General features: G+C 39.8%; 1 long non-coding RNA gene across 2 annotated transcripts in view; it reads left to right on the plus strand.

The window, feature by feature from the left end:
- LOC111095950 overlaps nt 1-15,695 on the plus strand; it is a 60,416-nt gene that overhangs the window by 29,237 nt on the left and 15,484 nt on the right. The window contains exon 1 of one of the 2 annotated variants that reach the window (XR_005359748.1): nt 9,706-9,791. The exons of the other annotated variant lie outside the window; for it this stretch is intronic. This is a non-coding gene — a long non-coding RNA (uncharacterized LOC111095950). Of the gene's footprint in view, nt 1-9,705; nt 9,792-15,695 lie in introns of those variants that run through there. 2 annotated transcript variants of the gene reach the window in all.

The following is a 15,695-nucleotide window of genomic DNA, read 5'->3' on the forward strand; positions in this document are numbered from 1 at the left end:
GATCATGTCTTTGTCCTAATCAAAAATATCAACATCTTTCCCCCACACATAGAATACATTAAAATCCCCACCTTTGATGGTCTCTAGCATCTGTTGCTGACATACCCTTCTTAGTACCCATGCCCTGGCCACACCAAAGGTCCTGCTCTTGCTAAGGCATGGCAAGCTTATTCCTGCTCCAGATCTTTGTATTTGCCTTTTTCTCTGCCTGAGCTTCACTCCCCACATCCTTACAGAACATCCGGTTCTGGCTCCATAAGCCTTTACTCAAATGTCGTCTGGAGGGCTACCCCTCCTCCATGATTTGCTCCCTGTCCTGCTGCTTGATTGCTTTATAGAGCCCTTACAAATATCCTCTCAACTGAAGATATGGCTTCCTTCCCTCACTGCATTCTAGTATTCACTTTATTAATGCAGTGATGAGTAACTCAAATGTAATCTCTGTGAGGGAGAGATCTCTATCTTATTCATTACTTTTACCCTGGATTCAAAACAATGCCTAGAACTTGCTAGGTTCTCAATATATTTCAGTGAATGTTAACATTCAAACAAAATCTGAGGGCTTTGGAACTCCCCTTTCCATTTCTGATACAAAGATATCAGCTTGAGCTCAATGGCCATATTTTCAAATATATTCATACACCCATTTGTTCCCCAAATATTAAACATGTACAGCATGCTTGGTACCTAATCCAGTGCCTGCCTCTGACAAGAAGCATATGACCCTTCCTTAAGGAGTCTTCTCTCCATTCCTGGATCTCCATGAGGAAGCTCAGAAACCATCTGCTGTCTACAGGCTTGAGTTGAAGAAACACATAGAAACCCAGGTGAAGGAATGATTTCTTCCACTGGAAGACATCAAGAGAAATGCCTCAGTGGAGGTGAACTCTGAGCTGGGATCTAAAAGAATAGTTGGGAGTTTGAACTCCCATTGAATACAATATGACCTCTGAGCTGAGATGCCTGGATTTTTTATTTATTATTTATTTGTTTATTAATAAATTCATTTTTTATTGGTGTTCAATTTGCCAACATATAGAATAACACCCAGTGCTCATCCCATCAAGTGCCCACCTCAGTGCATGTCACCCAGTCACCCCCACCTCCCCTTCCACCACCCCTAGTTCGTTTCCCAGAGTTAGGAGTCTCTCATGTTCTGTCTCCCTTTCTGATATTTCTCACTCATTTTTTCTCCTTTCCCCTTTATTCCCTTTCACTATTTTTTATATTCCCCAAATGAATGAGACCATATAATGTTTGTCCTTCAACTGACTTATTTCACTCAGCATAATACCCTCTAGGTTCATCCACGTTGAAGCAAATGGTGGGTATTTGTCGTTTCTAATGGCTGAGTAGTATTCCATTGTATACATAGACCACATCTTCTTTACCCATTCATCTTTCCATGGACACCGAGGCTCCTTCCACAGTTTGAGATGCCTGGATTTGAAACCTGTTTCTGCTGCTTCCCTCCACAGAACTGTCCCCAGATGTCCCATCTGTAAAATGAGGACTGTAAATTAGATACCAAGTAGGATTGATATGAGAATTAAATTGGATTATCCATTAAAATTCTTAAGTTGGTGGTTGGTGTCTAGTAAATGCTCAATAGATATCAATTAGGCAGCCATTTTCTTAGGAGAACATCCGAATGCTGCATGACCATAGAAGAAAGTTAGTGCTTTCTCATAACTGCAGCATGGAGCACCTGGGTGGAGCAATCATGGAAGGAGAGATTGGTTGAGGTCATGTCCATGGAGGGCTTTGTAAGCAGAATTTGGCTTTGATCTGAAAAGAAATGAAGAGCTCTGGAAGGAGCATAAGTTGGAACATAGCATTCTTACATGTGCAAACTGTCTAACTGCTGCACAAGGATGTGAGGAGCTGGCCAGAGTGGAGGCAGAAGGAAGTAGGCTGTCACACAAGTCCAACCTAGAAATGAAGAGCATCATTAGTGGGAGAAAGAAGAGAGACCCTGAAGAAATGAAGAGTCTTGGTCACGTTGTCACTGTGGGTCCAGCAGGCCATAGGCACACTCAGAAGGATTGTATTTAATAAAAAGCCACCCTGAGTGGTATAAGCAAGATTAAGGAACAAGTTACAACTAAGAGAATGAAGGCATCACCACCCCCAGATCTGCGGAGACAAGGGAAGGGAATAATATTTACAAGAACCCAGAGAACTCAGCAGCCAAGGAAGATGGCTGATCCAATATGAGCTATACCCAGAGTCAGGAGCACAGCTGCTACAGACCATGGCCAAGCAAAAGGAGGAAGGGTAAGGAATAACATACCCAGCTCCTATCCCCTTCCACTCTTTGGTCTCATGCCAGTGCCTCTCTCTAGCCAAACCCAGCTGGAAGCTAGAGATCAGAAGAGCCTAGGTCACGTCATCTGTAGATATTAGCTGCCTTGGGTCAACAGAAGGTGAGAGAAGGGTGAAAAATGGGTCTTGGGGAGGGGTCCATTGATGAATAGTAAGTTTCACAGTTACCAATTAGATGAGGGTGGATACTAATTGGCTGTGGGGAGGGAGAGGAATTTGTCCTAACTCCTGAGGTTTCTTGCTAAAGAGACTTACCCAATAACACATCTGTGAAATGGGCATTGAGATGCCTCTCCAAGCAAATCCCATTTGAGTTTTCACATACCCCTCAGTGTTTGCCCCAAGTGTCTTGATCTTCTTCCCCTTTCCTTTCCACCCAACAAATGTTACCTATTGCTGAATGCTTGGAGAAGTTTGCCAGAAAAGGATTTGCACTAGATTGATATAATTTCATTAGAACTACAGCTAAAAAACTGGTTTATTGCATATTTTCAAAGTCATAAACAGATAAATACAAGAATGACCTCTGGAGGCAAAAAAAAAAAAGTGATTGTAGCAAAAAGTACCTCACTCCTTAGCAAAACATATTATTTTTCCATAAACACCATGGGAAGCCAAAAAGCTACATGGAAACAGTCCCAGCTACATAGCCCTGCCCCTCTCCTTCTGACACATCTAATTCCCTGTGTCTCTGACGGGTTCCAGGCCTGGATGGATCTGTGCATGCTGGAGCACCAGGCCACAGTGACGTGATGCTCTGAGTGACGCTGAGGCAGGCACACCCAAGAGAAGAGAAAACTGCCTGGGGACCAGGATACCATTATTACAGGAGTCACAGGAACTGTTGACAGCAACAGCCAGGACTTCTTTCTACAAAGTACTCCCAGGAAGCCTTCACAGGCCTGGAGAGCAGAATGGTTTTCATCATTAATTAACACACTTTTCACAATGGGGCCAGAAGTAGTTAGACTAGCTAACAGATACTAGGATTCATGGAGGAGACAGACTGGCAGCTATGGGCAAGCCTCAGCTTCAAACTCTGCTCTGTGGGTCACAAGGAGAAGTCTGAACTCCTTGGGAGGTCTTTCAAGACCTTCCAAGATCTGATGCTTGTTTGTCCTAACCTTTCACACAACCAAGTTACTAGCATTCTGTCCAAATATGCCCTATAGGCACTTTGGGCATCTGGGCTGCTTCATGTCCCAATCCCTCTGCCTGGAATGCCCTTCTCTTCTTTACCTAGAACTCTCCTACTTTTTTCATAAGACCTTTCTCTATTGACATCCTTATTTCTCAAGAAAGGCTCTGCAGAGAAGGTAATGTCAGGCACTCCCCTATGTCTCCATAGCTCCTTGGGCTGCACTTACAAGCAGTAAACAAGTAGAGTATTTGTGCCACTTCCACATCAAGCCTATGAGCCCCTAAGAGGCAGGGTTTGCATCATGGTGCTCCTCTGGGACACACCCACTACTCACACAGGAACTTACAGCACTAAAGCTTACCATTCTCCCATTGGACAATTCTTCTCACCGGAAACTTCTTCCTATTTTTTTTCTGAAGTCTGGAGTTTCTGACCAGTACTAGTTTGGCTTTTATATGTAATAACAGTCCCTGCTGGTGCCACATCACAGCCATTCAGATCTTCTAAAGCAATGACAATGCCCTACTAGCCCTTCTCTCTACAATATTCTTTATTTTTGCCTGTTTGGTTTCTGTGGGGCTTTTTTCCCCAAAAACATCACTTTAGGATTCAAATAGATTTGATTTGGATATGAGTTCTGCTACAACCCAGTCCCAGTTTACTCCTCTATCAAATGGGGATAATAATGTCTATGTTGGAGGAATGTTGAGTGAATTAAATGACATATTTGATGGAGATCCTGGCAGATAGCATGTCCTCAAATACTGCTGAATGAGTGAACTGGGGCTCTGTGTCACATAAAGGGAGTAACATTCTCTACATCTAAATCTCGTCTATTAGTTAAAAGTCAACAAATAGTATATCTATGCCAGATACTTGCTAGAATCTTAGGATAGAGCAATGAACAATAAGGCATGTATGATCCATGGTTCCTAAGAATGTCATTGGACAAATAATGTCAAAACACACATGTAGTAAATAGTATGAGGGTGAACTTGCAGATCACTCAGCTGAGTTCACCTAAGCAGGTCATTGAAGGACTCCTTGTGGAAGAGGCTCTACATTAGCAAATAGAATACTTAGACAACTTATAATTAAAATTCTTTGCTTCCCATCCTGTTATCATTTGTATAGTTCTCTTGGGAACATTATGGAGAAAATGAGATAGATTGGCCAGACAAGAATATTAAACCCTGGAATCCCTGGGTGGCTCAGTGGTTTAGCACCTGCCTTCATCCCAGGGCCTGATCCTGGAGTCCCAGGATCGAGTCCGGTGTCGGGCTCCCTGCATGGAGCCTGCTTCTCCCTCTGCCTGTGTCTCTGCCTTTCTCTCTCTCTCTCTCTCTCTCTCATGAATAAATAAAATTTTTTTAAAAAATTCTTTCTTAAAAAAATATTAAACCCTGAATGTACTATTATCAAAATTGGACAACTTTTAGTTCTAAGTACTGTACTGACTGGTAAATATGATGGTAAACACACTAACCAGTGAATACATGAAGTCAGTGGTTCTCAAATGACAATAGAAATATTGCATATGTTGCATACTTTTCACAGGTTTGATGCCAATTTTTTCAGTGCATAAAATTTGTGTATAACTGAAATTATATATTATGTCTGCAATATTTCTCATCTGAAAGATTAAGTTGAGGATACCATGTGTCCTTGGTGTTCGGTAGAGTGAAATTTGTTTGCACTATCACTATTTCTATTCAGTATTATACTAGAGGTGTTAGCCAGTGTAATAAGTTGAGAGGGAAAAGAACACAGGAATGGGAAAGGAATAAATAAGACTGATATTGTGCACAGATGATATTAATGGTATATGTAGAAAATCTAAAACAATCTTGGACAAATTGTTAGAATTAAGATGTGAATTGAGTAAGACCACTAAATTCACATGGTCAATATATAATTTAAAAATGAACTTTAAAAACATAATTGCTCTAAGAAATGTCAGACATTCTAACAAAAATTGTATTTTTCTATATACAAGTTTTTCAAATCATTACTGAGAGAAATCAGAGGACACTTGCTGAAATTAAAGGATATACCATGTTCATGGATTGGAGGACTCAATATTGTAATTTTGTCAGTTCTATCAAAACTGATCTATACATTCAGCATAATCCTGATTAAAATCCCAGCAATTTTTTTTTCCAAAATGTCTTCGTTTGGATCACTTTAAAGTAAACCCTGAGATGAGGATTCACATGCAAGTGATTTATTAGAGAAATGTTCTCAGAAGGAACTGATTGGGAAGTAGAGAAGTAGAACATGGAAAGGGAAGAAAGTGAGCAAAAATCTGGCCTCTGCATGATCCCACAGGGAAATTAAGGAATGTAACTGACACCTGAAATCTTTCCCACTTCAATGCACATAAGTTGGGCTTTCATATTCCTGCAACAGTTAGTCATTGCTAAGATCTATGGAGTACCTAAACTCCCTGGCATTTAAAGCTCTCTATACATTTGGGCAAAGTGGTTCCTGTAGCTTTCAGGGCATCCTTCAAAGAGAATTACAGGTACAGGCTGCAGGAAATAAAACCTACAGGAGCTAGGAGAGAAGGGCAGATATGAAGAGCAAAGGATTCCTGAGGGGCTTGGGGTTGAAAGTGGAAGATTCTTACTGTATGGAAATCAACAAGCTGATTGTAAAATTTATATGGAAAGGTAAAGAGCCAAGCCAAACAAAGATAATCTGAAAAAAGAAGAGTAAAGTTGAAGTACTTAAACTACCAGATTTCAAGACTTGCTATAAATCTACATTAAGTCAAGTGTGGTATTGATCCAGGTATAGACAACCAGTGGAACAAATACCAGAAACAGATGCATACATACACAGTCAATTCATATCACTGCAGTACAGTGAAAAAAGAGTGATGTTTTTAATAATTGGTGCTGAGTTAATTGGATATTAATATGGAATTAAACTTTGAACTCTAATATACATAAAATTTGGTTCTAGATGGATTATAGCCCTACTGTGATGGGTCAGGAAAATAAAACCTCTAGAAGATAACAGAAAAGCATATCTTCATAACCTTGGGGTAGGCAAGTATTTCTTAAGTAGAATACAAAATACACTAACCATCAAGGAAAAGAGTCATGAATTTGACTTTATTAATATTAAAAACTACAGCTTATCCTGAGGAAAGACAACAGTAGGAAAAGGTATTTATATTACACATAGCCAACAGAAAATTCATAATAAAAAAATATAAAGAACTGTAAATTATTAATAAGAGAAATTTTTTTGTAAATAAAAGACTCGCAGAAGCATTTCACAAGAGGTTATCCAAATGACCAGTAAGCACATGATCAAATCAGAGAAATGTAAATTAAACCACAATTAGATGCCACTATGTATCCACAGGGATTTCTAAATGGAACAAGAAAAAGAACTCTGACAAAACCCTAACATTTCTAATAGTGTTCAGCACCTGGAACTTTTATGCCCTATTGGTAGTAGTATAAACTGCCTCAACTTTGAAAATTGGGAGAATCTACTAAGACTGAAGAAAAAAAAAAAAAAAAAAAAAACACGGTCCATGACCAAGTAATTCAACACCTAAGACACATACCTAACAAAAGTTTTATTAATTTGCCCAACAAAAGGCATGCCTAAGGAATGTTATAACAACTTCACTCATAGTAGCCAGAAACTGAAATTTATTTATATACCGAAATGCCAATATATACAAAATGTAGACAATAAAGCAATGAGAAATATCAAACTGATACACATGATATGCATCAATCTCATGGCATAATAAGTGAAGAAAAATCAAACACAAGTGAATAAAAACTATTTCATTTTTTATGAATTATGAAATGCAAAATGAATCGATGATAATAGAAATTATAATAGCTGTCACATGTATAGACTGTATTGACTGGGAGGTGATATAAGGGAACCCCATGAGGTGCTGGGAGGAATTTTATCTAAGTAGTAAAAATTCACTAAAACATAAGTTTAATACCATGCTGTCTATTGCATGTGAAGTCGTATTTCATTAAAAAACAAAAACCAGAGCTCTAAAAAATAAATAAATAAATAAATAAATAAATAATAAATAAATAAAATTTTAAAAAAAAAAGTGCCACAAGTTTATTGTGGACATTTAAGAAAGTATGGAAACACACAATGAGATATCCCAGTGTTAATATTTTTTTAATTACAAAAATTACATAGATTGTAAATGCTGTTTTGTAGTTAATAAACAAGGTTCCTGTACCTGTAAAAAAAATGTCATGATAATTTTTCTTCAATAGATTTTTTTACTGCAACATAAAAAATATTTTCTTACGTAAACAGTAAGAATATAACATGACTCTAAGCTAGAGAACTTTGCCTCATGCCCAAACACATAAGAATTAATAGTAGGACAGAGGAAAAGACATTTCTGAAGGGGTGGATGGTCTGGCATAACCACATAAATATGCAACAACTGTTCACACAGTTTATGAGAGCTTCTCAACCTGTTTGTCATACTCTTTCAAATACTGAATTGTTTTGCAGGCAATATTAAAGAAGTATTAACAGCAAATTCATTCTGCCTTACATTTTTTCCTAATTAACACCAATAAAATGTGGAATTATTTTTTAAAACTTGACAACTCTGAAGGGAAAAAAAAAAACTAGGATAAGACTTTGGTGAGGAAAAAGTTTAGGGAATCCTTGAACTAAATTATCACCAGGAATGCATCTCCCCATTGGTGCCGCTACATATACTCCAATGTTTGTGACCAGCTATGAAGCATGGTATACATTAATTGTTATAAGCATTAATGAAAAATAGGGATTGTAGCTGGTTTATGCATTTTTGTAAATTAAAGCAGATTCAAATTTCTATAATTTCACTCATTTATATACTAAGATGCTAACTTGTGTGGGAACAACAGAAAGTTTCATGAAGTTTACAGGGAATTGAACACCATTCTGGATGTGCCTGTAGTGTATATTTATATTAGAATCACCCGTTGCAGATGTCTTATTTCAAAGCCTTTTTCTTTTTTTACAGCTTTATTCTGAATCATTTCAAGCCTCATTTTTGTTATCCATTAGAAAGGTATAATAAGTCTCACCTTGAGGTGCCTGGCTGGCTCAGTCACTGGAGCATGTGACTCTTGATCTTGGGGTTGTGAGTTTGAACCCCAGGTTGGGGGTACAGCTTACTTAAAAATAAAATCTTAAAAAAATACTAATTCTCACCTAACTTGTATGTTGCTGTGAAGATAAAAAATAAAACCTGTTCGGTATGTATTATGTGCTAAATGCTATATCAGGAACTTCCCATGCATCAGGTATTTTCTGGAACCAACTTTTTAAACATTGTATTTATTTTAGAGAGAAAGCAAGCAAGTTGGGGGTGAGGGGTAGAGGGAAGAGACAGAGGAAGAGAGAGAATCCCAAACAGGCTCCATGCCCAGTGTAGAGCTGGACGTGGGGCTCCATCTCACAACCTTGAGATCATGACATGAGCCAAAATCAAGAGTCAAATGCTCAACTGACTGAGCCACCCAGGTGCTCCATGGATCTGACATTCTGAACATAAAATGCGAGTCCATTTCTTCAGCTGAGCAATAGCCCATGTCAAATTCAGTCCATGATTGTATGAAAACTTGATTTTTATTCATGGAAAGAAGCATACATCATTAGGCTTTGACCCAAATTCAATTTGTTGGGATGAATATTGACAGACTAATAAACCAACATGCTTTCGAGTAGCAAGAAAGGGAAACACAGTACTTCATTCTCAGAAGAGTTAAGATTTAGTGACCCAAATACTAGTAAGAAATAATTGTTCTGGGGTTAATTTTTTAAGCAAACATAGAGCCTTACAGCCCTACTCTCTATCCTTCTCTACTTCCTCACCTGAGGGGGGGGGGGGGGGACAAGAGAGAAAGAAAATATGTCATCTTTAACCAGAATGAAAACTCCAATCACCCAGCTGTTTTGTCAGTTTTATTTGTGATCTAATTTTAAAACTTAGAAGTCTGCCTGAGACACAGTGGCCACACCCTAAAAATTCATTGACTAATTGCATGAATGAATGAATGAATGAATGATGGGGGAAGGGTTTAGAGCTATCATGCCTATATAGAGTTGTAGAGACCATTAGCCTCTGTTCATCTACTTCCTATCACTTAAGCAGATGTGTCCCTGGCTTCAGGGGAGAGTTTCTGCTTGACCAGCCCATGTTAACACATAATCGACAATTATTACAGCCCAACAGCCCCTGTACCAATCAGTGTCCTGGTAAGAAACAGAACACTCAACATGTTTAACTGAAGAAAACTTAAAGAAGAGATTATTTACAGAGGTGAGGACAGCATTAAGGGACATATGCAGGTGGGGCACCTGGGTGGCTCAGTGATTGAGCGTCTGTCTTTGGCTCAGGTCATGATCCTGGGGTCCTGGGATCAAGTCCCACATCAGGCTTCCTGCTTCTCCCTCTGCCTATGTCTCTGCCTCTGTGTGTGTGTGTGTGTGTGTGTGTGTATGTGTGTGTGTCTCATGAATAAATAAATAACCTCTTTTTAAAAAAGGGGGGGGGGAACATACCCAGAGTCTAGGGATTGCAAAAAGCTACTGCTACTCCAGTAGCTGAAAGGGAAAGAAAAGGGACCAGCTGGATCAGAGCCCAGTGAGACTGGGAGATGAAGGAGAGGGGCTGCCCAACAGGAGCTACCCTAACCATGGCAAAGCAGGGAGGGAGTAGACAAACTAAGTACCCACCCTCTCTTTTCTTCATTCTACTATCCTGTCAGCACTTAGCGGCCAAACTCAACTGAAAAACAGGAAAGAGCCAGAGTGATACATTCTATAGAGGTCAGACTCTGGGCATTAGAGTCAGTCAGAGAGGAGTAGAGAATAGATCTAGAGGACAAATAGGGAATAACCAGTACAGTCGTCTTCATACATGTTCCACCACAATGAGGAAAGCTCTGAGGCCTTGACAATGAGCCCAAATATTCACTGGTCCCTTGGTTCTGTCTTCTATCATTAACTGTTTGCTCCCAGTTTTAATCTTCTCTCTCCAACTACATTCAGTGGTCTGGGGTCTTCTTCATCATGGATGATTATACATGAAAAGCACCAGTTAAATATTGGCTAAAGAGTAATCACATAGTAGGGAGCACTCAGTATGGGGGCATTTGCATGATGCCATGCATTGGACTCAACCCTGGATAGAAATTGCAAATGCAGCAGAGATTATCTCTTTCCTCAAAGCACATACAGTCATGGAGTGGGAGTATACAGAAAGTAAAAATTAAATTAAAAAAGAAAGCTAGTGATAATGCAACAATGAAGAGGACAGTTTATTGAGAAGGAATAAATGAAAGCATGAAATGCCTTCCCGTTGGAAAAGGAAACTTACATTATTATATTTTTTTCCCAGAGTTTAATCACCTTTTGATTTTTATATTCCACAAAAAAAAAGAAAAAATATTGGTGTTGATTTTGGGTAACCAAAACAATAGTAAGTAGAAGGAATTTCTGGGCACAAGAAAGAGAAGTTTTGGAATTAGATAGACTAGGAACCAAATCTTAGGCCTACCACTTTGAAGTCTGAAACTACTGCAATCTCATTTCTAATTGGTGATAGTGATACTTCGGTTGCAGGGTGGCTGAGAAGATGAAATCATTTGACTTTCTGACAAAACCTGGGCACTGGGCTAAGAATTTGGGATGTTGTGGTTTCTAGTCAAAATATTCAACCTGTGTATATATTAAGGATGAAGGGAAGGAAGGAGGTCTCTAATATAGGTAAAATCTCTATTTCCCTATGATTATAATTAAGGCCACCTTAGGAATAAAATACTATGGTAACACTGTCTATATGATTCCAAATTGTGCTCTTAATTTTCTACTCCAAAGGAAAAAGCATATGATTGCACATCAAAAAATGTCTGCTCAGTGGTTGAAGTTTAGATTGGAGTTAATTTCAAGGTTGATTGGAATGTCAGAGTTAATGATTTTGTCTGCGAAAACTTGGAATTCGTGATTATCCTTAAAGACTGTAAACAGTGTTGAAAAGAGGCTATTTGTCCTCAACTTGTTTTTTCTCAGAATTGTCTCCCCCACCATGATCTTTCTGCAATAACCTCAACTGTCTGCAATAGTAGTTAAAATTATGGTGCCTGACCCTCTCTTGAATTTATAAACCAGTCAGTCTGTTATTAGTGTTGTTATTAAGTCTCAAAGATTGTTTAATCAAAAAGTGACCTGATTCTCTTCCCATAGTATCTGGAGAGATACAGAGCTAAGACTAAATAAGAGGCAGAAAAAAAATGCACATAAGTTAAATAATTTGGGTTGGAAACTAGATAATAAAATGCATGCATCAAAAAGAAAAGTGAAAGAAGCAAAGTTCTTTAAAGAATGAGAGAGTAGTTGTCAGTAGCAAACCAGGACAGGGAGAGAAGGGAGGCGAAGGAGCCTAGAGAGAAAGAGAACAGGGAGGAAGAAGAGGAAGGAGAAAAAGACAAGAAAAGGAAAAGAAAGCAAGCCTCAATCCAATCTTGCAAAAGTTCACAATAACACTAGAGTTCGTGAGAAGAATGGGCTTTCTCCCCTACTGTGGCATCCAGTGTCATCAGATATTTAAAAGACTCCACCATCCAGGGATTATTTATGGACTCCAAGACTGTAAATCATTTCTGTATGACCTTGGAGCATGGCTTGCGTCCTTTGGGACATGTTATATGATACCTCTAAGCCTCCGTTCCAGCCCATTCCCCATCCTTGATGCCTTTCTCTCCACAGTCTTTCAGTCTTCTCACATTAACATGGAATTCCACTCTGGCAGAGCTAGAGGGCTCTTGGAGGTCATTTAGTTCAGCTCCCCCATTCTAAAGAGAAACGAGTCCAGAGAAGAAGAGGAGCTATGTGTTCAAAAAACCAAGACTGGAAAAAAAAATCCAACACTTCTTCTAGTCCAGGGTACCTTCAAAAGATGAATTCTTAAATGGGGTTGCAATTGGGATAAGGGAATCAGGAAATACCTACATACCTCTCCCCCCCAATTTCTTAACTACTGTTTCCTATACTCAGGGATTCCTTTGATAGGAAACAAAGCTCTTCACTCTTCAGGAAGAAGGAAGAATGCTGTGACTGACATTTATTGAGCACCTTCTATGTGCCAGGCACCATGCCAGATGCCTCCCATCCACGGTCCCATTTAATCTTCACAATAATCCCATAACCGAGGTTCTATTAGTCCCACTTTCCTTCTCTGAGTTCAATTACCTCAGCTGTAAGATGACCTTCCTGAGGTCACAGAGGTTAAGTTCCAAAAACAGGGTCCAACTGTAGGTTTGTCTTTCAAATAACAATGGTGCTTCATTGGGGTGGGGGTGGATTTTGGAATCAAACTGTATTGTGTAACAAGGCACATGAGGAGAGAGGGTAGAGTGCTGTGCAAGGGAGACGCACCACCTCTCCACCTTCCACTGGCAAGGGGGCCAAGATGAGATTCAGCTATGTATCCAGGATGAAGAAAGGAGACTGAATCATTGGTGAGCACCGGTGTTCTCTGCCATGGTACGCTGCCTTAAAAAGGCAAACAACTCTCTCATTATCGTCTGATGAGATTACCCACAATAACCATATGAGTTCAGCGCTCTCAGGATGAGGCTCCAAAAGGAGGATGGTATTCAGTCAAGATCACAAAGGCATAAGCTTCAGAGGCAGAAAATCTCAGGTCAGGCTCCAGCTGTAAATCCAAATGTCTTCCCTCTACACTGCCTGTAGATCTCAGCTGATCCTCAGGCTGACAAAGAGCCAGATCACATTGGCCCCTCCTTACCCAGCAGAGCATCTGCAAGGAGTTTCTGAACCCTGAACTGTGATTATAATTGCACTGAATGAGACACTCCACTCCTCCATTTGCTTCTATCAGAATCACCACGTAAATGTAGCCAAAGAAGGAAGAGCTTGGGCTTCTCTGTCTGAATTCTCAGAATCAGTGAGTCAAATTGCCTGGCCTGGGAAGTCTCAAGGAAAGTATGTTGGCACAGCCTCCGTGAGGGAAATTGGGTATTCTGACTTTCACTCAGAACTCTCCAAGCATGCAAGAGCACTGAGGCCCTCTGGTTTCTGCCTGTGAGATAATTGGATATTTCTCCCCCACCATCTCCCCATACAGGATAATAGTTTACAGATTGGGAAATTAAACAGAATCTTCAAATGCAGAGGGTGGGTTTGTTTCAGTATATGGTAGAAATAATAGAATCAAGAGAATTTTTAAAAAGAAAACACAGATCAATAGAACACTGATAGAAACCAAACCAGGGTCAAAATACGTGGGGTTTGGGGCCTTCCTTTGATGTTATTGGTCTGGGGAGAGGATAGTCCCATCCTCTCTCTGAATCTTGACCTCCTCTTCCTTGAAACCAAATGGGTTACTTGAGTGATTCTGGGTCAGGGTAGCTCTACCCCTAAAGGGCATTTGTGAAAGTATAGAGACATTTTGTGATTGTCACAGCAATTGATCAATTGAGGACACAATTGATCTTTAGCAGGAAGAGGCCTGCAAGATGTGGGATAGTCTCACCAATAAAGGACTGTCGCTCCCATAACACCAGTAGTATCGTTGAAAATTTTTTGATAATCTCTTGCAGCTAGAATCAAAGATTTTTAATGAAAAATTGGCCTAATTTTCTGCTTTGGTAGCTAGGAAACTCCGAGCAAACTGGAGAAGCCTCAGTCACAGTTCTCTGTAGCCTAAGACCTTGGTATTATTATGATACTTTCTATTTATTCTTCCCTTGTCCTCCCTACATACACATAAACACACACCAATGTTGTACTTCTTGAACTTTCGCCATTACCTTAGTGATCAAATTTTAAATGAATCTTCTTTTCTATTGTTCTTTCCTTTTTTTAATGGATTTGCATTTTATTATCACATGGTTTCATTGTGAGCTATTCGTATATACGCTTCCCCTACTAGACTAAACTTCTCAATGGCAGGGAAGTGTCTTGCTCATATTCGTTCATTCATTTGATAATTCAAATGATACTTTTAATAGCTAATATACATTGAGCACTTACTATGTACCAGCAACAGTACCATGAGCTTTTACATGTCTTGAGTCAGTTAACCCTTAAGTACTCGTATTATCCCCATTTTATGGATGAGAAGATTGAGGCTAAAGGAGGCTAAATGACTGGCATGCAGTCACACAAGCAGGTATCATATTAAGGATTGCAAATCTGAGACAGAAAACAGTTCCTGCATTCAAGGAGCTTGCGTTCTGACAGGCAAATGAACCAATACGGACAGCACAGCACAACATGGTCTCTGAGTGTGATTGTAGAGATTGCCAAGTGAGCCCCAAGGAGAGGCACAGAGCCCAGTGTCTGGAGAGGAGACCCAGAAAAGATGATGCCTAAGCTCAAGTTAGAGACCCAGTGAGAATGATCAGAGAGGCCAAAGAGCAAGGACACTCCACTGGGAAACCCAAAAATAAGAGAGTATACATCTCAGGGACTGCAAATGCCCAGCATTTTAAGCCATTGCTTGAAATGCGACTTGCCTATAGGGACTGAAATCCAGTATAATTTACCCATAGGGAGACTGAAAAGGTATGTTGTTGAAGTCCCAGAATTTGGTTTTGATGGGAACCAAGCTGTAAATGATCGGGGCATAGCCTACAGCCTTGGTGTCAGTCCTCCTCAACATCAGAGGCAAAGAACAATAGGGAGAAGAAATGTGTGGGAAATATCAGAAAGGGAGACAGAACATAAAGACTCCTAACTCTGGGAAACGAACTAGGGGTGGTGGAAGAGGGAGGAGGGCGGGGGGTGGGGGTGAATGGGTAACGGGCACTAAGTGGAGCATTTGACGGGATGAGCACTGGGTGTTATTCTGTATGTTGGTAAATTGAACACCAATAAAAAATAAATTTATTTAAAAAAATCAAAGATAAAAAAAATAGGGAATCAAGCTCTTCCTAAAAGCTATACTTGATGCAAAGCATCTTCCCTGCTATTTCATTGAATCCTTGCTTCTGCCCAATAGGATAGTATTTTTACCCCCATTTCACAATTGAGACTACTGAGGCTCAGTGAGGAGCAAGCCAGGAATTAAACTCAGAGCTGACTGTGAATTCCAAATTCCTAAAAGGCTACCATGCTGTTCCCTGGTCTCACTCTGTGTGCGTGTGTGTGGGGGGAGTATTTTTGTGGGGGGGGGTTGCACACGAGCGCACTCAGCCCA

This window comes from Canis lupus, chromosome 5 (assembly GCF_011100685.1).
Source record: "Canis lupus familiaris isolate Mischka breed German Shepherd chromosome 5, alternate assembly UU_Cfam_GSD_1.0, whole genome shotgun sequence".
NCBI lineage: Eukaryota > Metazoa > Chordata > Mammalia > Carnivora > Canidae > Canis > Canis lupus.